Source organism: Cheilinus undulatus, linkage group 21 (genome assembly GCF_018320785.1).
Source record: "Cheilinus undulatus linkage group 21, ASM1832078v1, whole genome shotgun sequence".
Taxonomy (NCBI): domain Eukaryota; kingdom Metazoa; phylum Chordata; class Actinopteri; order Labriformes; family Labridae; genus Cheilinus; species Cheilinus undulatus.
The window spans coordinates 18,366,422-18,390,633 of NC_054885.1; the positions used below are offsets into that span (position 1 = coordinate 18,366,422).

General features: G+C 41.0%; 1 long non-coding RNA gene across 2 annotated transcripts in view; it reads right to left on the reverse strand.

The window, feature by feature from the left end:
- LOC121503756 overlaps positions 1 to 24,212 on the reverse strand; it is a 61,378-nt gene that overhangs the window by 23,102 nt on the left and 14,064 nt on the right. For both annotated transcript variants that reach the window (XR_005991388.1, XR_005991389.1), the window contains exon 2: positions 23,154 to 23,384. This is a non-coding gene — a long non-coding RNA (uncharacterized LOC121503756). The remainder of the gene's footprint in view (positions 1 to 23,153; positions 23,385 to 24,212) is intronic.

Consider the following 24,212-nt stretch of genomic DNA (forward strand, 5'->3'; position numbering starts at 1 on the left):
CACTGTGAGACACCGCCTCTGTCATGACAGAGTAATGCCATTTTTTAGGCGCAAGATGCCCTGTATTAGAAGTAGTTGCGTTTATGTTGGCTTGCTTTAGCTAAAGCAGTACTGTGAGCTAAAGCTAACATAGCTACGCTAGCTACATAGTTTAAAATACTCAACTTCAACTTTAGCAATGTGAATTTTGACAAAAGTAGCTAGAGCTTATGTAGTTTAAGCTCTTGCTACATTGGTTACATTACCTACATGGTTTATGTAGCTAATGTAGCTTTTTGCTCTAGCTTTAGCTACATTATCTGCATTAGAGTGTTTTCATGTGATGACTAATGTGAGATGCCGCCTCTGTCATGAGGGAGTGACGTCATCTGCAGGTACAAGGTGTTTCCTGTATTAGAAATAGTTGCACTAATGTTGGCTCACTTTAACTAAAGCAGTACTGTGAGCTTATGCTAACATAGCTACATAGTTTATATCACTACATAAGCCAAAGTAGCTATGTTAGCTTTAACTTTAGCAATGTGAACTTTAACAAAAGTAGCTCCAGCTTATGCAGCTACGTACTTTGGCTCTATCTACACTGGCTACATAGCAATATTACATATTTGGCTTATGTAGCTAACGTAGCTCCATTAGCTTTAGCCTTAGCAACATTAGCTGTGTTAGAGTGTTTTCATGTTGGACAAGCTTTTTTACTGCAAGCAGACTCATGAAGACAAAAGAATACTCTCCAAGCAACTCAGAGAAAAGGCTACTGAATGGTATGTCAGGGATGGATATAAAAAACATTCCCAAGGAACTGAGCATCCCAGAGGGTTACGTGAAGTCCATCATCAAGAAACGGAAGGAACATGGCACATGTGTAAATCTGTCTAGATCAGGCCTCACAAACTGAGTGACCATGCAAGAAGGAGACTAGGGAGAGAGGCCAACGAGACACCTCTGACTACTCTGAAGGAGTTACAAGCTTCAGCAGCTGAGATGGGAGTGACTCTGCATACAACAACTGTTTCACCAGTCAGAGCTTTATGGGAGAGTGGCAAAGAGAAAGCCACTGCTGAAGTAAACTCATTAAATCTTGAGAAGAGTTTTTTAAAAGGCATGTGGGAGACTCCATGGTAAAATGGAACAAAGTTCTTTGATCTGATGAGACCAAAAAGATGCTTTGTGGCCATTAGACAAGACGCCATGTTTGGCTGATATCAAACACTGCACATCAACCCAAACACACCATCCTCACTGCGAAGCACAGTGGAGGCAGCATCATGCTGGGGGGATGCTTCTTGGCATCCAGCCCTGGAAGGCTTGTAATGGTAGACGGTAAAAATGTAGAAAAATCCTGGACGACAATCTTTTTCCTATTATTATATAGAACTCTGAATTGGGGTAGGATTTATTTTCTTACAAGACAATGACCCAAGCATACAGGAAAAAGTGACACAATAATGGTTTAAAGACAAGGTGAATGTTCAAGAGCAGCAGAATCAAAGCCCAGACCTCAATCCAGAGAGAATTTGTGGCTGGTCTATAAAAGGCTTTTAGACTATCCACATGAGCATGACTACTGAATATTATTTTCACTCCAGTTCTGTATTGCTCTGTCCTTTCTTGACAAACCAGGTGAGCTTTGCTGATCTGATATCACAAACATAATTGCATCATTATGGGCCAGATCTACTAAAGGTTTGCGTGTATAAAAACGTGTGCAAACTCATTGCACACGCAAAAAAAGTACAAACTGATTTACTAACAGTGTGCGCTAAGGGTTGCGTCTTTCAAAGGTGCAAAATAGCGCAGCTGCATCCAGTTGGTACGTTCGCCGCAATGAATATGCAATATGGGGCATTCACATGCAGTTGTGCGTGTACTGGGAGGAGAAAATGTAAATATATTACTTTAGCGCACGCAAAGCGATTTATCAAACCTGAAAGCAATTTTGCTCATAGAAACTGTGTCTATATTTAACACGTCTTGAAGGGAGGTGCAAACAGTTTGTATGCGTAATTGCGCACACATGGCTGCAGTTACTGTGGCAAGAAGGAGACATCAAAAGATGAAAGAAGACACAGAGAACGAATTTTTAACCTTCGTGTGAACATTTTTGGAATGAATGAGGAAACAGTCATTAAAACATATCGCTTATCCAGCCTTGCCATTTTGGAGCTGTTGGAGGAACTCAGAGCGGATTTGGAGAAGAAGTCACGCAATACCTGCAATGACAAAACTCTTTGCAAGTTTCCATTTTTTTGCATCTGGGTCATTCCAGTGTACAGTAGCTATTACAGCTGGAATTTCGTAATTACGTTTTTCTGATGTTCTGTGTGAAGTTGTAACGATTAACTTTTCTTAAGCTAGCAAAACACACACAAGGGGAGATTTTTAAGGAAAATAGAAAACCTTTTAAAGCAAAGAATATATTAAAATGCAATGAACAACAATTCTGAACAAATATAATCAATAAATCTCTCAAGAGAACATAATGAGCTCAAAGCGCTTCCCATTTAATTAACACCTCCCCAGAACATAAGCGCACGCCATGCGTAATCTCAAATGAAAAGTAGGTCACAACAAAATTAAAGATTTTATCTCAGTCTTTATAATTTCATAATAAACTAAAAGTCCAAATCTAATGAAAACAGCAAGCTCGTTCTTATCTGAGCACTTTTAAGTGTCTCTTAAGTAGTTTTTAAATGTCTATGATGCACATAAACGCAAAGGCAAAAGTCTATAATCCACCATTCTCCTCAGAAAAAAAACAATAAATCCACACAGCAAAAACCCCCAAAAAACAAAAAATATGTGGTCGACCGTTAATTACTGGTATACCATGTAAAAAATACAAAAACAAGAAGATCTCATCAAAATCCACGAAGCAGAATCCAACAGGGAAAACTCTTTTTCTTCTCCCCAACTCCCTGAGGGCTTCTTTGCTGTAGCTCATTTAGTGTTTATTGGCTTTATCCACAACACCTCTAACTCTGTAAGGTCGAATTTCATTTTGCGCGTTCAGCTCTCCAAACTTGCCATGCTGCAAACCATGAACACGCAAAACCCTCATTTAAATAGGCGTGTCTCCAACACATTTGCACCTCTTGTCATTTCCGATTCACTCTTATGGCGCTTTTCCACTACACAGTTCCAGCCCTACTCAACTCGACTCGGCTCTACTCTACTCTACTCGACCTTTTCCACCAGCCCTAGTACCTGTTGTCTTTTTTTAAAAATGGCGGGTTTGATCCCTGTGTCGGGCGTTGCGCGCATGACTCTTCGGTGATGACATTCTCTGACCAATCAGTGGCAGACCTTTTAGTATCGGCTCAGCTCGCTTGGAACCAGGGCAGAGCAGGTACTAAAAAATAGTATCTGGTACGAGGTACCGCTCCCGTGGAAACACAACACAAACCGAGTAGAGTCAAGTCAAGTCGAGGAGAGTAGGGCTAAAACGGGCCGGAGGAAAAGGGCCATTAGTAAATCATCCGCAAACCGTGGTCCAACCCCAAACGCAAAATTCTAGTTTGCGCACACAAATTAGTACATGCAAATTGAGATCTTAGTAGATCCGGCCCTATGTGTACAGCCACAGCAGAAGCAGCAGAGGTTGGAATCTGTGTCCAGATCCTCCGCAGGCCTTCAAGTAGACACTTGAAAGACACAAGCTGAGGAAGCAGACACTCTTGGCTGGAGGTTTGATGAGTGTTTAGTCGGCACTGGTGGGTGTTTGATTGGTATTCTAATAGCACAGAGGCTGCACACTGATCAGCTTCCCCTGGAGAGATGGAAGATGTGAGAATAAAATCAAATTAGCTGGAAAACAAAGAGGCGCTGCTAAAAAGCAGCCACATCTCTGCTGACTGGCAAACAGACAACGACCCTCCCACCACCAGCTCTCCTGAGAGGAAGAGCCACGCCCCCTTTCACAAAGAAGCCAAAAACGAAGACTTCAAAGTGGCCGCGCACAAACGCCACACACAGGGTCCCGTCTGATACATCTCCGGTCTTGTGAGTGAAGGCCAGGTGCACTCAGACTGGGGTCTTTGGCAAAGAAAAGAAGTCGCTGCGTCTGTCAGTTTTGATCGGCAGCCAATCAGGGGCGGTCCCTCCTTTGAGATGGACATTTTGGAGGATCAGACCACCTCCCAGATTGGCTGAGCACCTGCTGCTCTCCAATATGCCCACCCGCTCCCCACGGTGTCACAACAGGCCTCTCATTCACACTCCCCAAGCCCCCCCTCCCTCTCTATCTCCCTCTGCCAGGTGGGAGCAAACACATGCCCGCTGTCTCATAAACACGGAGATGTGCCAGCGTTGCCCGGCTAGCTTGCGTGGAGCCCTGAGAGACGTCTAACTATCACACAGACTGGTGTTGGAGCCAAACAGTTCAGGGAGGAACTAACAAAACAAATCCTACCTCAAAACCACAGACGCACAAAAGCAGCGCATACACATTTAGAATAAATCACACAATAGAAAGAACAAAGCTAGGCAAGACAGAAAAATGGCAAAGCAAGAACTAATGGAAGATTTTCAGCATGAATAAACACAATACTGCAAATCTTCACACTGTATTTATGGACGGAAGGAAGGACAGGGAAGCCAAATAAGAAATTGCTTTTCCTCTCTGTTTTTTCATCTCCTGCAAAGAGGCAATGATGACCAATATGGCTGACCATCAAACCACAGTGCCTTCCTGCAAATAGCCGTGTAATGTAGGCAGGAGCGGCATTAGGAGCCGCCACCAAGCTCGAGGCCGGCTGATGGATCCAGAGCGGCTCCTGGGTGATGACAGACACACGGGGGAAATCAAGCCAATCACTCACTCCCAACCTCCTTCACACATCCCAGTCCTACTCTTTTCCTTTTACCTCTAAATAGCCACACTCCATCTCTTTTCTTTTCTCTCTCTCTGTCTGCCGCCTCCGCCATTGATCTATTAACCCGGCCCCTCTCAGCAGAGGAACCGGGGCAATCTCCGTCTGGCAAAACCAATTCACCAGACAGTGTAATGCTCTCCACTTCAGCTAAGCTCCAACTGAGGCTCTTCAGCTGGAAATTACATTTTCACAGCTTGCTAACACTGAATTAATGCCAATTATAATGGCTGTTTGAGATGAAGATGCAGAGGGAGTATTTCAAGCAGCAGAAGCATATTTTTTTATGTTAATATCACTTTTTGACAGTTGTGATTCGTATTACAAGCAATGGACAACACTTGTTTTTCTCACCTCTTTCTCTCCGTCTGATGGAGTTACACAGGTCGATTGCAATATTGGAGATCAAGGCAGAAGCAGGGATAGAATGAGGAAAACTGAGGAAAAGACAAAGTGCTCTTGTGTCTAAAAGAGAGATGGAGCACAATTTGAGAGAAAATGATGGCACTTGGGATGGAAGTTTATAACGATAAAGTACTCTGCTGGAGGAAAGTCCCCTTAAATCTGAGCGGCTTTAACCACCAAGAGATGCAATCTCTCCAAATACAGTGCCAAAGTTCTTTTTACATAGTGTGCATTTAGACATAGAAATATATTTACATACACAAAGAGCAGATATAAGACAATAAAGCAACAGGTAATGCTTTATAGGTCTCAGAGTTTCCACCTGGGAGACTTTGAAACAAACTTTGCCTAAACATCCACACACTTTGGAGCATTTACGTGCTAGTCAATAAAATAACAGCAGCTCCCTTTTGCAGTAACAGTAAGAGGAAACAGAATTTCAGGACACATGATAAAAAAACATCCTGTCTTTTAAATGGAGTTCTAAAGCACCAGTCATTTACCAGCAAGCTCTGTGCAAAAACTACTCTTTATTTTCATGTTTCAGAAGAAATTATGAATAAAGTAAAGCATTTATTTGCAAGCTCACTGATCACTTAAAACCAATCACCTGCCTACTCTGCTGTCTGCTATGAAGAGAAGCACTGTACGTGTTGTGAAGTGTAATTACAAAGGCTAATTAAACTGCCAACTAATAAGTATTGAACACATCAGCTTTGTGAATTAAACTAGAACTACTGCCAGGCAGTTACACTCCCCTCCTAAAGTATTGGAACTGTGAGGCCAGTTCCTTTATTTTTGCTCTCGACTGAAAACATTTTGGTTTGACATCAATAAATGAGACAAGAGATCAACATTTCAGCTTTTATTTCCAGGTGTTTACATCTGGATCTGATACACAACGATGAAGATATCACCTTTTGTTTGAACCCAACCATATGTCATGGGAGCAAAAGTATTTGAACATGTGACCGACAGGTGTCATCTTATCAAGCCTATGACCCACTGACATCAGCAAACTTGAATTCATTTTCAGTCTCCTCTTTAGCAGGTAAATTGCTCTACAAGTATGAATATTGACTTGGCCAGTCTAAAACCTTCCACTTCTTGCACCTGATGAACTCCTTTGTTGTTTTGGCAGTGTGTTTTGGGTCAATAAATTACTGCATATGAAGGATCTCCCAATCAGTTTGGTTGCATCTTTCTTTAATCGGCAGAAAAATGTTTCTGTAGACTTCTGAGTTCATTTTGCTGCTGCCATCCTGTGTTACATCATCAATTAAGATTAATGAGCCCGTCCCAGAAGAAGCCATGCGGGCCTAAGCCATGAAAATACCTCCAGTGTGTTTCACAGATGAGCTTTTATGTTTGGGATCATGAACAGATTTATTCTTTCTCCAAACTTGAGCAATTCCATCAGGTAAAGGTTACTCTTTGTCTCATCAGCCCACCAGTCCTCTGTGAACAGCACATTGTGAAACCTTCACTCCTGCCCTCTGCAGGTTGTTGCTGTTGTCACTAACAGTTGTTTTACTGTCTTTCTTTACAGCTCTCACAATATTTCTGTGGTCAGCTGATGCTGTGTTCCTTGGTCTACCTGTTTGGCGTCTGTTGCTGAGTACACCAGTGGTTTCTTTCTTCTTCAGGACATTCTAAATGGTTGTACAGGCTACAGCCAGTGTTGGCTCTGATTAATTGCCAGCTCTCTGGTTTTCATGCTGGTTACACCTCTAACTATAAATGCAGTCTTCACAGGCAAACCCCAAATCTGAAACTAAGTGTAGGCATTCAGCACTATTTATTGTTTGAATAACCAATGTAATGGGGCACACCTGGGCAACAAAACACACCTGTCAGTCCCATGCTCCAAAACTTTAGCTCACATGAAAAATGGGTAGGTTCAAACAAAAGGTGCTATCCTCTAAGTTGTGTATCAGATACAGATGTAAATACCTAGAAATAAAACCTGAAATGTTGATGTATTGTCTCATATTCATCTTTCGATGTCAAACTCAAATGTTTTCAGTCTACAGCAAAAAAAACAAACAAACAAAGAAAGGAATTGGCCTTACTGTACCAATACTTTTGGAGGGGAGTGTATATGCCTCAGTGAAGTATCCAGTCACTGTTCCAACACCTTGACCTTTCAAGGTTCAATGTAAGGATTTTTAAATTGGTTAAAAATGAACTAAAATATTTGTGAGATTTCATCAAGCAGCAACCTCCGGTCCTGAAAAATGAAGCCAATGCAGAAGTGCAAAAAATTGCAATACAGCGAGTGTCCGCTTGAGGCTGGCTGCAGGAACACCGGAAGTCCCGTCTGAACACCTGTTAAAAAAACAGTCTTTACACAAGAAATAAACTGGTTTACAGCTTGGTTCAAAACACCAAATGTGTCTCATTAGCTAATGTCTTCATGTGCTCTCACTGTATGGGGGGGTAAATTTTTGTGTACCACAATGATTTAGATTATATTTAGAAAAAAACTCACTTTGGACTGATTGGCGCGTCTCTTTTTATTGACAGATAGCTCGACAGGTTGTTGCTACCTTTCTGTCAACCAGAATGCTAGCTAGCTAGCTGACAGGAAGTCGAGCTTAGTGGGCGGGCCGTTAGGTTGACCCAAAGTTCAGTTGAGATTGGATTTCAATATGGAGCCCGCTGCAGATTGGCTTGAAAAGCAGTTTGAGTCCACCTATTGCAAGCAGATGGCTGACATCACACAGGGTTTGTCCAATTCTTTCTACAGTCTAATGCTCTAATGCTTGATTTAGACTGAAACATTACAGTGAAAATGACTCAAATTTGACTAAAACTAACTTAAATATGAAGACTAGGGATGTTGCAACACCATTTCTTCCTTCCCAATATGATTCCAATACCAAGGTGTTGGGTATCGGCTGATACCGAGTACTGATCCGATACCAGTGTGAACTTTCTGGACTGACTGTGCAGAGTAGAAAATGATTTTAGATCTGTATTTGACTCAACAAATAGAATCACAATGTACAGCATGTAGTCCACTACAAAGTTAAGTAAACTACTATATCAAAACAAAAATAGGATCCCTTTGGCCAATCTCAGATGGTAAGTATTGGCATTAGCAGGAAAAAGACCTGATAATGGCATTAGTAGCATAATCTATGATTCAAGTCTCAACCCCTCTGGTTTTATTTTAAATTAGCCCACCTTAAACCTCATATCTAGAGTCAAGCTGCAAATTCAAAACTGGCATTTTGATTTTGTTTTCATTATTGTCAATCTGCAAAGGAAACAAAATGATAGTGAATTTTTCCATAAAGTCGCAGATTGCATTTTTGGCCAGTAAATTATAATTTCCAAATAGTTCATAATCATTCCACTGATCTGCCACATCTGCCTGCCAGTCGTAAATTCTGGATGGATTTTCTATGCAAATTTTATGCCAGTTTTGTATCAACTTGGAAGCTCAACATGGCCTGGGTGAAAATGAGGTTGCAGCTATTAATTTATTGTGATTACATTAGAAAATGTTTAATTCAAACCGTGTATTTGTCAAAGTCTGCTGGTATTTAATTGCAGGTTGCAATCTACATAATTTATGCAAAATCACATTTGCAAACCCTGAATTTTTCCTCTAACGAGCTGGTTTGGTGTTTCTAAAACAAATTCTTTCAGTGATTTTACTTTCTGGTTTCCTTGACTGTTAACATCGGCCATCAGCTTCGTTCTGATGCTCCTGTCATTTTCATGAGCCATTCATGTTCAAGGCCCTTGTCTTGTGGTGTGATGTGTGTCTGAAATTAGAGCTGAAATATCACACATTGAGCAGTTGGAGTACCACAAGAGAAATGTAATTCCCAACGATGATCACACCTGTCACGGACACCATCTGGAGCTTCGACGTCCTGCTCTCAGATTCCTCGCTCGCTCAAAACCCTCTCTCTGTGTGTCCACAACCCTCACCTCCACTGCTTGTGTGTGCTTTTGATAAATCATTTATCAGCCAAGTCGAGCAGGTCATGCATCATAGCCTTCTCTGATGATGGAGACGCTGCATATTTTACCTTAAAAATATCCAGCTGGTGTGAGGGATGAATAGCAATGAAACTGATGTGGAGTTACTATGCGGCTCTACGGCTGCCATTAATGAAATGCTATGCTAAAAAAAGCAATCTGCTAATAGCACAAGACAGAGTTACATTAATTGTTATGCCCCAAAGATAGAAATGAAAAGCTGTTTTCTTTAAACGCATTAGCAGAGCATTATGTTTGTGTGATGGCTTGTCTCTGGAGGCCATGCTCTGGATGTACACAGCTCATTAAAATGTGCAGCAATAATGGGACCAAGCTTGATTATCTGCTAATGACATGTTGTCTCATAAAGACAGCAACGAGCTACAGCACAGGGATTAACTCATGTACAGCACTAAGTGGACGAAAATATTCATTTTCTTTGTCCAAATGAGTGTTGCACTCCGGGAAGATGACCTGAGCTCTGTATGAATGTAAACAGAAACCAGAGTCAGATCGGGTCACATCACCCCAATGGACACCAAGAAAATATCTTCTCACACAAATGTTATAAGGCTTAGCAGATGGTACCCAAGGATTCTGTCATCAGACGAGTCTACTGGAGATTAAAGGCTTGCTGCTTCAAATGATCATAGCATTACAGCCATGTTACCAGGGCTTTCACACAGACCCCAGCGAGCTAAAAGGCAGCATGGAGCAATCTACTTATAAAATCAAGGGGGCTAAGCTTGTTACTTTACATAAAGTTGAGCTTCACTTCATTGAAATTTAACCCTTAGAGAAAATAAGCATGCTAAGCAAGAGCAACGAGGCAAAAGAAACTTTTAGTATTAAAGCCATGAAGTCAAAGGAACTGCGTTCAGAGCTCAGACACAGGATTGCAAGGAACAGATCTGGAGGAAGCTCCCAAGAATTGGGAGTGTCATCCACACGGAAACAGCGTTTTGGGAGGCCGTAAACACTACTTTTTTAAATTGGGTCCCAGAGTGAACAAATCTGTAAAGACTTACCGTTTCATCTGTGTGTGGACAGCCAACCGCATCTTTTTTGAAATGATTACTTCACACATAGTGTAGGCTACTTACCCCTCATGCGCATATCGAACCAAAACAACAATGGCATATTACAAGGATGTGTCTGTGCTGCAAAAGCTATGGCTTATTAAGACAAAAAACGGTATTTACCGTTTCATGTCGAAAAAAAGTTTTCTGTAAATACGGGATTGTTTCAGGAAATGTTCGTGTAAGCACGGAACCACTGAAAACAACTGAAAACGCTGTAGTATATATGCCAAACCTGTACGTAGGGCTGTATTGCTGCCATGGAAATACACCAAAAGAGAGATCACAGAAAACTGCCACAAACTTTCTTCTAGTTGCCCTCCTGGTTGTTCTCCACGTTGGATTCAAGAACATCTGGTGTATGCTGTTCTCAGTGGAGGTAAAGGAGTATCAGATTTTGCTGTAAAAGCCATAATAAGCTCAGTAGCTTCTGCAACTCGAACACAACCCTGTAATCCGCCACAGTTGTTTTGGTTCAATATGCGCATGCGGGGTAAGTGGGGTACACTATGTGTGACATAATCGTTTCAAGAAAGATGCGGTTGGCTGTCCACACACAGACGAAACGGTAAGTGTTAACATATTTGTATATAATTTCAAAAAGTACCGTTCACGGCCTCCCAAAAGGCTGTTTTCCTGTGGACGAAACGCCGATACGACAAAAAACGCTTGCGTATTCTCCTGAATTCGTCTCCGTGTGGACGGGGCCTAAGACGCTTCTCATCCCAATGGATTCTTCTTTCTGTTTTTTTCCCCCAGTCTCCTTTAGAACCAAAACATCTTCAAGAACCTCAAGTTCAGTTGCCCTCTTGATTGCCTCAGTGACAGAGAACAGGTAAAATAGAAATTGTAATTGAAACTCGGTTAATCACCCAGTGCTACTCCTCAATACTCGTACAACAGTACTAGAAGGAAACAAGCATCTGAATTTCTAAGAAATTGTTAAAAATGTGTGCTACATTTGAATGGAAACCCCTCTATGGGGTTGTATCACACACAATCTTTGGCTAATTGTAAAGTCTTACTCCAGCCTGCATATGCATGGCACACTAACAGGTTTCTGCAGCCGGTTCCTGTTGGATGAAGCACAATGCATATCTATTGACTGAGGGGCTGCGGTGGGCCAGTGGCTGTCTGCCCAGGAGCAGAGGGATGTTTTTTTTCCATGTGTGTTTTTCAGTGTGTGCATGTGCACTCACTTGCTCTTCCCCTTACACAGAACCTCTATTGTGATGTTTCTGGCCATGTGTGGTAACATTTGACTGGGAGCTTCTGCCAGCTCACACTCATGAGACTTTAGGAAGAAAAAACTGCATCCTGAATTATTTGTTTGAATCAAAGTATTGGGTGTCAAAATGCAAGGATTCAAAGTCATGAGGAATGAGATTTTTTTTGCACACTTGCACAGCTGACAAGCATTTAAAACATTACTAAGTGGTCATTTCTGATGTGATTATAGATGGCACCTTATCTAAAAGTCACCAAATGCCTTTTAAATGTCAGATTATTCTGTTTGCTTTTGAGGTGTTGCATCTTTAGTAGAAGTCTAAGGTCTGATCATCATCACCACATCAGCGGTGCGATAAAGCTGTTGACATTTGGGATGTTTCAGCTGTCAGACATTTTTTGTTTGGAGAGCACGGCGCTGTGCGATGGAGTACCACCCTCTCCTGTCCTCACAGCACTTCACCCATGTCCTGCCCTCCTCACCTGTCAGTCATCCTCCCCCTGGATGAGTGACAGCTCTGTCAGCAAGTCAGGAGAGATGGGGAGGCTGAGCGAGTCCAGTCACATCTGTTGTTTTACAGGCAGCCTGCGTTTAGCCCCGGGGATCTCATTATAACCCGGCCTGTCGACAGAATCGCTCATGAAGCACTCAGCCACACAATACATACACAAACAAGGTGGAAATGTCAGCATGTGTTGCTTGTGTTTGTTTGATACAGGCATGTAAGTCTAATCAACCTGCCAATGAATATGGAGACAAAAAGAGAAAATGCAAGGAAAAAAATGTCACCTCATTCCGGCACATGCCAGGCAAACAATGTGGACACTTCTCAGTATTCACAGCTTGTAATCTGCTGCACAGCTGTCGATCTGGGATTAAACTTCGCCTGCAAACAGACACTAAAGGTGAGCAAACGCTGCCTTCAAAGTCAAAAGCAGCAGTGGTGAGGTAGCGAGGCGCTGCTGCGGCAGACTGCCCAGTCACAGCGTCACTTCTTGACGAGACAAAGTGGGCTGATTTGCGTCACATTACTGAATCTCACTGGCATGGTGGGCACGGTGCTACATGCAAATCACCCATGTCTGATTTCCCCGTGTAAGTGAGTGGATGAGTGAGGGGTGAGCAAGGGGGAAGAAGGAGTGAGAGGGATAGCATGGATAAAAAAACAGCATGCATGCTGGGATTTGTATATTGATGCAAGCCATTGTGTCACTCTGGCTCTCTGTCAGGGCAGGTTGCCCATTTACTCCCCGCTGTTAATTACATCCTTGTTCACACACAGACACACACTGCTTGCAAATACACTGCCCTATCTGCAGCTGTGTCCTTCATTTAAATAACAGATATGGCTCTCTTCTATTTGACCAAATAACAATACCAAATTAAAGGACATTTCCTGGGTTTTACAATTATGTTTGCATAGTTTTGTGGTCAATTAAACATTATACACACATCTTTTTTGTGGCTATCAGACATTGTTTCACTACTACTTTGCTTGAAAGAGTGTTTATATTCAGGCACAGCTGTCTGAATGCCTTTAAGGATTGGATGAATGACAGCCTCCTTCAGATATACACAGATAAGATAAAGGTCTTTTTAACTGCCTCTGATAGCAACACCTCAAAAGTCAGTAAGTGGGGTGAAAAGGTGGGAAAAGTGATAATAAAGTGGGTTTAAACGTGGCAACGTGTTCAGGTGGAAAACATGGGTAAGAAGAGGGAAAAAATGGTTGAAAATTGTTCCGAATTGATGAAAAAGTGGCAAAAAGATTGAGATTTCAGCTTCAGAATGAGGCAACCGTGAGCTAGGATGCTAACACCAATGCAACAAGCATCGATATCTTCAATAAATCACAACTGAGGAGGGCCCATTCCTCTGGTTTATCAGGGGTCCAGACTATTCTGTGGGCAGGCCTGCTCAGTCCATCCTGGTTTCCCTAAAGAAAAGTGTTAAATGTTTGCTGGGATTTCTATAATATGAGGTAATGAACAAGTACTTGCAAATCATAATTACAAAATTATTGAAAAAACAAAACACGCAAGCTACAGGTGTCCTACTATGTTATTTATCATCTTCTGCCCATCAGCACTTTAAATCCCTGCTTTGAATGAAATAACAAGAGATGATAATACAACCAAGGGCTATAAACTGTACAAATATGAAGAAAACATCAGCTAGGAGCATCATTGCATGAAGGAGATGGCCCAAATGTTGTTCAGCCATCGTTGCCAACTCCTTCACAGACCAAAACAAGCTACTCTGAGACGAAATATTTAACAGTGGCATAAAACTCCATGGAAAGATTTCAGTTCAACAAATGCCATCGGTTTGCTGAAGTCTTCTCCTTCCACAAACTTAATGCGAGCAAATCTACAGTAACAAGTTTTGCTATTAGCAGGCTAATATCTGCTTTGGAATCAAAAAAGGCATGTGCTCTCTGGTGCTAACTGGTTTGGTTTTGCATTTGGATTTGTATTGGGAATGCACACGAATACAAAACAAAGATCCAGGCATTCGGGGAAATCTCAGGTCCTGCCATTGAATCTGTGTTTCACACATCCATCTGGTAAACCTTTCATAGATGGCGTTTAAGAAAGGGCAGGGTGATTGGATGAATGTTCTGTCCGTCACATCTTTAAAGGCCAATCAGAGCAACTAACATGTGACCTAGCTGCTACCGATGTGCGCCCCTACTGAAGGAGTAAACTCCATAGAGAATTGCATACAAGAACCATGGCGACTGTAGACATGTCAGTACATGACTTTAAAAGAAAACAACTCACTGCTGTTCTTTGTTCTTCTTTCAGTGAAGAAATGTCGTCAAGCTGTGATAAAACTTACACCTCAGCAGCATCCATGCTAATGTCTTCTGCCATAATTACACTGGTCTCTTGTAGTTGCTTGCTTATGTCACGACTCTGCCACGCCCAAAAGTATCGCCCCTCGTCGCTGATTAGTCCTGTCACTTTCTAACTGAACCCTAACAGTTCAGATGGGAGCTTTGCAAGATGGATTCGCCAGTGAGAAATACAGAAACGGTCATATCCATCTGCTTTGCAAGGTTAGCGCAGGCCTGGATGATGACAATCAGGAGGCCAGAGCAGTGCAGGACCAGGTTGACATATGCTCCCGTACCTGACCTGATCTGATTCACATGCCCCTTGAGAGTTACTGTTTACTTCCATGCACCATTCATTATTTTCTTCCTGTTAATTATTTCTAACTGAGTATATACAGTTAGAGAGCTCACACACCAGTACCTTAGATGAAAATAAGCAGAACAATAGTGAACAACTGCTGACTGACACGGACAGTAAAATAACAAACCAAATTCACAAGGCGTGCAAAGCAGGGGATGACCATAAAACCCAGTGACCTTTGACCTCCAAAATCAGTTCATCCTTAAGTAAGAGTGGAAATCTGTGCAAAGTTTAAAGAAAACCTGTCTTGCGTTCTTGAGGTAGCATGTAAAAAAGATGGACAAATAGATGACTGGACAACAAGCCCCAGCTAGTGCCGGCTGAGAGGCATAAAAATAACTTTCCTTGTGGAGAAGGAGAAGGGAAAGGTGAACCTTGTAAGCTAGCTCTTAAATGTTTGTTGTGTTTCCTGAGGAGGCAAACATGAAACCTTGAAAGGAATGTGTATTATTTATCTGATGTAGTAGCAAGATCTTTACATATACACTCATAATATCCTTTGAATTCAAACCCCATCCTTATTCTCTACACTCCCTCTCAATATCCATTAAATAATTGAGTGCACTCCTCGCTTTTAGTGAGCAGCACTGACCCGTGCTCCCTTGTGTCTGTTTTATTGAGACACCACTGCAGGCTAGGAAAGTATGTCAGTGTTTTTCCTTTTTTTTTGAAGCGTATGAGATTTTCAGTCTCGTTGGTGGGTCAAGATCAGGAATGGACATTAAAATTCATAAAGGAGTGTTATAAATCCAAATACACATCTGTAGCGAGGAGAGAAGGGATGAGACGTTAAACCTAAGAGCTTCGGGTCGACATGGATGGAAAACAAGCCACAGGCCAAGGCAAGGCCGTCGTCTGCTCGGTTGCATCATCTGGGTCTGCCAGGGGCGTTATGTCCACAACCTGCCAGTCACTTCTAAGACTCAGAGAGAGACATTATCCCTAAACATGTATTCTATCATAATAGCAAAACAGTGGTCAGATCTGAAGCTTTGATTGTTCTGTTTCACTCCTTTCATCTGAACCCTCCCTCGATAAAACAGAGTTCTGTGTTGCTGATGTCTGTTGTGCTCCCACTACAGCAGATTAACCTGCTTGGCCAAGTGGAGAGAAAAACTTCCAAGAGCTTAAAATCCTACTTTAAAAAGAACTTTAATCCACAAGAATATCTTAACAGTGTACAGACTAAAGCTGTCCTTGATCTGATGAATAGCTGCGAGGCGAGCTCTACCACACTTTCCCTATTTTTAAAATAATCTCCGGCTGAAGGCTACACACCAGCGCAGACAATCCTTTTTAACCAGCATCTCATCCGGCCTCTTGTCCACCCTTCGACATCATTTAAATACTCCCTCTTCTCAGGAATCTTTTCTGCAGTTTCTTGGCTGATCACCTGGCTTTGGAATTATTGAAAGGACTCAGGTCGACACTGTATGCTTGACTTTAAGGCCTTTGCATACACCTTTGCAAACTGTTTGTGTTTTTACATCCAGAATGACTGCACTCCTAAAAGAAATACAGTCTTATGTTTATCATCTTTTTACACTGACTCAAAAACTTTTGCCCGTGATTATTTTATTCAAAAGAGGTTTGTTTTATTGCATTTTGTTGCATCTGTTCAAGTTATGCTAATAAGTGACTGACTATGCAAAGCTGTGGTCTGAATTAAACAGAACTGATAAAAGTTAAAAATTCAGTGCCTTGTACTGCAAGTTTTCACAAGAATTCTTCAATATAGACTCAAAGTAATGACCTACTTCCTGTGTGGTGCTTATGCTGTCTGTCTAAATGGGCAGGACACGGCTAATTTAGGTGGTGAGTATTCATGTGATCAATGTGGAGCAATCAATGAGAGCGACAGTAAACTATGCAGGGCTATGAACGGTAAAGATTTTGAGTTAGTCATCATTGAAGGTAATAAAGAATCTGAAACCCTGCAGCAGCCGGGACAAGGACCTGAGACGATCAGAGAGTTATAGTGGACTTGATGAGTGGGTAAATCCACCTATGACCAATTGTCTGACCAAGTGGAACTGAATTCAACACAGAATTATGTCATGGTTGATTTTTCATTAAAATTCACTTTGGGGTCAAAGTTTAAGGCATTTCATAAATGGTCGATTTTTTGCTCAAATTCAGTGACAGGTCAGTGGTCAAGATAGTTGGATCAAGCTTTGCATTGTTTCAATAATGGTACATTTTTTTTGCTGAAATTCGGCGACAGGTCTGCAGTCATGATGTCTCAGTCAAATTTTGGGTAGTTTCAAAAATGGTTGATTTTTCTCTCGAATTTGGCAACAGGTCTTCCATGACTTACAGTGCTTAACAAATTTATTAGACCACCTGTCATATTTGTCTCAAAGACCATCCAGCATCATGAAGTGCTTTAATGCAGACTCTTTCATTTTCAGTGAGTTCTCCACGTTTTACCATTTAAACAAGAATGAGGAATTTCAAACTGAATTCACCCAAATTTGAGCTGGCTCACTGGGCTTCTCTGAGAAGTCAGAAATTAATCAAGCATAACATTCAACCTCTAAAACTAATTTTTCTGTTAAAGAATGCAAGTAAGTAACTATAATTGGACATATTAATCAAGAAATAATAATGCACTATTTTTTCAGTTTTTTCATAAATTTGAAAATTCATGGATAACAATAATAATTATATTTTAGCATTAAAAATATCACTTGGGTTAAAGAGCTTCTACATATTGGTGAATTAAACATTGCAGAAACATAAAAAATTATTTTGGTAATTACCAATGCTGTTAATTTAGGGCAGCTGTGGCATAAACCTTACTTTAGTTTGTGGTTAGGGTGGTCTAATAAATTTGTTAAGCACTGTATGTGTTGGTAAGGCAGATGGCTAGAGCACCATCTTACTTCCCCATAGCTGGACATTCATGCTCGGGGCGTCCTGGCTAATTAGCAGCAGAGTGGGAAGAGCCATCACTGTGAGGAGGACAGTTCTGAACTATCCACAGTGGATGCTTTTGTCCTTCTTTGGGACTACTCCAAAAAACCACGATGGTTAGATTTTACTGTTTTAGCAGAGGTTACAGTTGAGATCATCAGTCTATGTGGACTAATATTGGACAAACAATGGTAAGACTCAATTTTCATTGGAATGTGGAGTTCAAAGGTGGTGTCTAGTTAATGAGGCACTGGTTTGTTGTAAACTGCTAAGCTATGGTAGCGGCTAATATGCTAACGAGCTAACAGTGCTAATGTGGAGTTAAGTGCTGCTGCTGTTGTTTATGTGTTAAACATAGGCTTATATTGTGCAATATTGTTGTGACTGCATGTGTGTAAAGAAAAGCTCATAGTTTTCATTATGCTTGTTTAGACAAATTTGACGGCATAGCTACGTGTAGCCCTCTGCGTTGACGCTGACCCCTATGCAGTAGCCTGCGTAGCACCTCCAAAAAATTCTAACTACGCGTCTTGGCAACGTGGACCACAATGGCTGTGACTGGTCCGCTCAAAACATTGTTTCCGGCAGTTGCCGGCAGTCGACTCGTTTAGTGGTTGTACAGACCACCTCCGCAAGCTTCTTCCCTGTTGCCTGTGCTTCAAAGAATTTGTTATCGATATCGATGAGCTCCAACTCCAAACACACGCGCTTCACCTCGGAAGATAAACAAGGATTCGGATGTGACCCCTCTGAAACCACACACACACACACACAGCCACACTGCCCTAGCAGCATGGAGGTGAATTGCAGAGTGACGTGTTCCCTCGACGTAGAACTTTAAATGGTTAACGACAGCGTTGCGTCAACACAGAAGCATTAATCAGGCTTAATTGGTCACATGGCTATCTAAAGCAAATGTCTGGTAGTTGTTCTAAATGTCTGTAATCCATGAGGACTGTTGGTCATTTTTGCGAGAGACAAAAAAGTCTAGCTTTAACTCTGGTCTAAACTAAGAAGTGCAATATCAAACCCAAGATTCATGTTTAAATGCAAGCCATACTTCCCTTTAATTTTTAGAATTTGCTGCTGGCCAGTCAAAAATGGATGAAGCCTAGGGTTGTAGTTTGAACTCCCCTGTTATATAATGTGAAAAAACCCTGTACAGAAATGATGTAGAAAGTATTTTTTTTATCCACTTGAATCTATCAGTATAAAGAAATGATCTGGCTCTATGCAAATGTGAACTGTAAAAGACCTTTGTATCTGATCAAATATTCAAATTAAAGCCACAGATAAAAGGTACACGGTTTTTATATTTGAATACGAGCATTGCTGCAATTCACTTTATTAAAAAAAACACAGATGGAGGAGACAGATTTGCATGAAATGTGACAGCATGTGCATTGAAGTGTGCTGTTTTTATCTCGGTTGCAATCAGCTGTGCAAGAAGAAGCAGAAAATGTGTCCATATACACAAAGTCAAGAATATATACAGATATATAGAGTGTACAAATGCTGAATGATCAGGCACAGGCAAAGATAAAATTCAGAAGGATGAAATGTCATTAGAATAGTCTTATTCTTTGAACAGGATCTGTCGTCACAGAAGCTGTGAATATGTTAGGTGGTGCTGCTGCGATGAATGATCAGTTTGATTCTTATTCATATTCTAACATTTTTCAAAAAAGAAAGACCACAGGGGCTCATCAAAATGCCCAATCCACCACTCCAAATAAACCATTCAACCAAAAATGTCGGCCTCATTCCAATCTCTAAATAAAACCTGCAGCTTTCTCCTTCTAAATCTTCTTTTCAAAGCTTTAATGGCTCATGAATCGATCCCTCCTGCATTTTTCCAACAAATTAAACACAGAGGGAGGATAACATAAGCAGAGAACTAAGCCTGGCACTTAGGGCGCAGCAGAGGTAGGTGCACAGAAAATTTACCTTTATTAAGTCTACAACGACATCATTGATTTTTTGTTGTGCGTCCGCCATAATAATGAAGCAGCGTTTGTCAGCATGGCCACAGTGTAATCAGTGAATACTTGGACAACATTTCTGCTGGCGAGGAAAAGGGCGAAAGGCCAAATTTTGACAAAGCGCTGGCTGGCAGGCCTGCAGATGACAACTGATCTGATCGCTGAGAGAAACAAGAGAGTTTTAATGTGAGGAAAGCAGATCAAGATGTCATCCATTTTAAAAAATTTATCAGGAAGAACAGTATTATGGGGCAAACTTTTAGACAAATGAGCTGGATAATTAAGGAACTTCTCTTAACAATTAAAAGCCACATTTTTCCCCTAAGTTTTTATATGTTTTTAAAGCACTGAATCTTTAAAAATTTTGTTATAAAGGGAATATCTGTTCACGTTTTATTGTTGCCTTTTGGGCCTTTTTGTCAGGCACCACTAAACTGTTAATGTAGGGAATCAGACAATCATATAAAAAAAGACAGGAGTGAAAGAACAGACAAGAAAAAGACATTCAAAGTTGCTGATGATGTATTTAAGTGCACCATCCCAGGTTCATATTTGACCAGTGAACTGAGGTTATAACTCTCTGTCACTTTCCTATCCTGTCTTACCTCTATAATTGGGGGCATGTCTATGTGTCTGTCTTGATTTGCACACCCCACTGTTGCTAAAATTGTCTTTGATGCCTCTCAGAAGACTTCTTGGGTGTATTAAAAAAATCATAAATAGGTACAGATTGTCTTTAAAATCCTAAATTGTTGCGCATTTCACATCAGTTTGCCCCCGTCCCCCATTACGTCACTTCCCCTGTATAACACATGCGCCTATGCTGCTGCTATGTCAGGTGTCATACCTTGGAACGAATCACTCATATTGAATCACTTCCATGGGCTCGTTTGTAACTGGGGGCACTGGGGGTGCTCCAACTCTCCAAGTTCAGGTCAAATTTTTGATGACACATCCGACTGGCGGCTTGGAATTCCCAAGTTCCAGGTTTAAATGGAACGCATCATGATGGTGCATTTCATTCACTCCACCACAATGCCTAAGAGGAAACTGCCTTCACTCTCAAACACACACGCTAAAAGATGGAAACTACCATGGGTTCATGAGGCTGGTTTTTCTTTATAACTGAGAGAGAAAGGGAAAAGCTGGAAACACGCCCACAAGGAAACCTATTTGACATGCCTGGATGTGATAGTACACCTGCTCTACTATCCCTGATTACAGTCAGCTGTCTTCACGCTCATTTTAAACAAGATAACACAGGAGATGTGTTACACGTTGGTGTTAGAAATCAGGTTGTTTCTTTTGTTGCTGTTATTTGCCTGTGCTGTGTAAACATGTTTCAGTAAGCATCTGTCTCCATGCTGCCAAACTATATGATTCTCTGTTAAAGCTCCATACAAAAGTGTGTGCTCTAAGACTATGTAAATACAGTATGTCAAAAGGCACAGCCTTAATGCTACATTTATTGTGTTGACGGCCAATCACCTCAACTGGCGTGGAGATGCTGAGCCATTAAGCAGTTATTTGGGGGGAAAAAAAACCCTTTCCATGCAAATTAGCCTTATTGCATCAATCAACTATAATGAGGATGGCGTGGCATAAATAGATTTGTCATGAAAGCTGATGGAAGTATGCTGCACACAAACTTTCCAGAAATCAGCAAACAATTCCACCCCTGTATGACTTTAAATCAATGATACATGATGTGTGAATAAGGTTGTTAAATATTACTTTGACATTGTTATTTCTAAGCCATAACAAGAGTTTAATTAAGTCTGAGACTCTCAGCTGATGTTTAATCCATATGCCAACCTTATGCATGATGAGGATGTGGCTGTTTTGGCTGTTCTTTCATTCAGGGGAGAAATTTTGTCAAGATGGTGCTTAAGTGAACACGTTAATATTACTATTCCTGTCAATTGAACACTGCCAGTTATTCTGAATATATAACATGGATTCTCAGAATCTGTGCAGGATGTGGGCGGGACTGGGCACACCTGATGTGGGAACGGATTGGAGTGTATAGCACACACTGTGGAAATGGTCAGAATGTCTGTGGGAGCAGGATTAAGAAAAGAGTCTCACACAGGGCTCTTGTAAAATTAGTGATGATATCTAATGATCACTTTATCATCTCACTGGGTTTAACTAATTTGCCCTGTCTGTAACTTTACCATCACACAATCCAATGGAGAAAAACAACAGAAAGCTTCTTAATAAATGTCAAAATACGAAGCTGGTTTAATCTTTTTTAACTCCACTAGCACCTTTAAACACAAAATTCTTCCTCACAAAAACACCCTCAGAAGCAGGGGGGGTGTAAGGCAGACCACGATTCATGCCCACACAATCCCAAATTGGGGACTGATTTTATTCCTCACACATTCATGTCTTGAGTCATTTCTATGTAAATTTGAGGCTCTTCTGCATCCCCTGACATTGTCGTTCACTGCTCCAGCAACACTCGCCACAGGACAAATTTTTAAAGCAGCCAAAGAGACTTTGATCCTGCTGAATACAAATGATGACACGGCTCAACAAAGAGGCCTTTCACACGTCCTCCTCTGTCACGCTATGCCACTGCCTTCAAGGCACGTGGTGGTCAGATTAGCCGCACTTGAACCCGCTAACATGCTGAGAGATGTTCAGCCGTGTAAAGATACAGAGACAAGAGACAGTAACCGTGACTGTAATGGTACAGTCACAGCTAGATAATATACCAATAAACATTTAATCATGCACAATTTGTGCATATTTAACAAATTATTTATTCACTCTTGGAGCAAAACTAACAACAACATGTATGTGCCATGTAGTTCATAGAGCTTCTTCTTTACCCTTATCAGGATCATTATGTAGAAAATGTTTTGGAACTCTTCAGAATCATCAATGAAAAAAAAGATGCTTCATTAATATTTATTATTTTTTGTTCAAATTCAATAACAGAGAGATATAAATAGTTTTTAAATATATATTTTCATATATATGGAAATTAAAAAAGTATTCATCTTAAGCCAGACGTGTCAGGGATTATGCTCCACACCAGCTATAGCTAAAGCTGGAGCCATCATGTTTTACAGTTATCTAGGTCACTCAATATCTAAAAATTCTTTGAAGAATCTTTCTCAGACTTTGCTAAAATGTCCACCCTGACTCAAGGATGACCTGGTAAGATTTGGAGCTCAAAGGCCATAGGTCAAGGTCATTTGGCCCCTTGTTCTTCACTGCTTTGCAGGCTTATGAACATATCTATGAACTCATCTGATTTCTAAGACATGGGTAGTTTGAAACAGCAGGACACAAAAATGGAACAGCCTGCTGTTGGTTGTTACAGCCGATCACAAAGCATTGCAGGACACAAAATTGTGAATATCATTAGCCGCTAGCAGCAGAGATGAACAAAAACTAATTTAAAAAAATGATAAAAAAAGATGTTCAGTATTAGAGTTACTGGTGTGGATTTTAACAATAAATACCTTGAAAAGTCACCCAAGTTCCAGGCTCGCTGTAAAGCTTCTTCAAGTGCTACAAAGTCATGGAAAAAAGCAGGGCTGACAGCTTCCATCCGATTGGTCAAGTGTTTGGTCCAAAAGCTTTTGTCCAACCAAGATCACCCTGTTCGGTGAGTCCCCGGGCCCAAATGGTTCAGATGGGAGCTTTGCAAGATGGATGCCAGTGAGAAACACGGAAACAGGCGTATCCATCTGCTTTGAAGACAAACAGAAACGGGCAGTAAAAATGGTGAAAACGGTTAAAAAGTGGAAAACATGGGTTAAAAGTGGCAAAAAGGTACAAAAATGTGCAGTAGCAAGTAGCAAAAAGTGGCAAAAGTTAGTTTAAATTGAAAACAAATCTGGCAAAATAGGTGGAAACAGTGATGAAAAGGTGTTGGCAATAATACATAATTTGAACATCAGAACTCAATAATATATATAATCTTTATTTAGACTCAGCCCTCATTTACAATGATGTCGAGCAGATAAAGGAAAAATGCATGATAAACTAGAAAAGCACTCGGAGAGCGCAGACCTCCGACATTAGCCCTATCTCCCAATAGTACAGAATCCTTAAAAAAAATTCCTGGATCCAGATGGTGATCCGGATCACTCCCAAAATCTAATTTGTTCTTCCTAATGCCATTTCTGACATTTCCTGAAAATTTCATCTATATCCGTCCACAGCATTTTGAGTTATGTTGCTAAAAACAGACTAACAAACGAACAAACCCACACGATCACATAACCTACTTGGCAAAGGTAACAATAAAGAATTTAACATAACAAGGTGCAATTGGAGGAAAAGAAATTCTGAATTAATGATCTGAAATGACCCAAAGAAACAAGTTCCTTGATTTTTAAAGTGCTCTGTAGTGAGTTCCAAGCCAACGAAGCAAAGAAGCTAAAGGCAGACCTGCCGAACTCAGAGTGAACTCTGGGAACCTGGAGTGTAAGCCAGTCATTAGAGGTGTTATGAGCTCTAGAGGACCAGGCTATCATGGGGGAGATGTAAGGAGGAAGCATCCCAATAAGAGCCTT